We start from the raw sequence: 575 nt of genomic DNA, 5'->3' as shown, positions 1-575 counted from the left end.
TCACTGTTGGTGCCTACTTGGAATACAGCAAAAGGCTCACGCGCGCAGGTCAACGTTGCACTAGTTGCAGGTAGACAGTACGGCTGGATTACAACGCAGACTTGGAAGAATGCAAGGCACCAGCTACGAACGCACCATCACAACGCAGGAGGACGCAAATGATCGGAACGCACCATCAGAACGCAGGAGGATGCAAATGATCGGAACGCACAATCACAACGAAGGACGACGCAAATGATCGGAACGCACCATCACAACGCAGGAGGACGCAAATGATCGGACTAGAGTCCTTGCTGTATGCAACGGCATCCACAACTAGAAACGGAAGCTGATCAACTTGAAGCAGAAGCTGAAACCAGGGGGTCTTGCACGTTTGTCCTGAAACACTGAAACAGGAGATGCAACCTGCAAGTATGGATCGGGATCGCACAATGCTACGGTAAAACTGACCTGGGTAGCTGTATCATCCACATTTTAAGCAGCAAAAAAAGGAAAAGGAGAAACCAGCCATTTGGACAATACCCATGCAAGTCCTTTCCAACATGACCAATTTTGAAACCAAGAGGCAGAAGTCC

This window comes from Hordeum vulgare, chromosome 2H, assembly GCF_904849725.1.
Source record: "Hordeum vulgare subsp. vulgare chromosome 2H, MorexV3_pseudomolecules_assembly, whole genome shotgun sequence".
Lineage (NCBI taxonomy): Eukaryota > Viridiplantae > Streptophyta > Magnoliopsida > Poales > Poaceae > Hordeum > Hordeum vulgare.
This window is presented reverse-complemented; position numbering follows the sequence as displayed.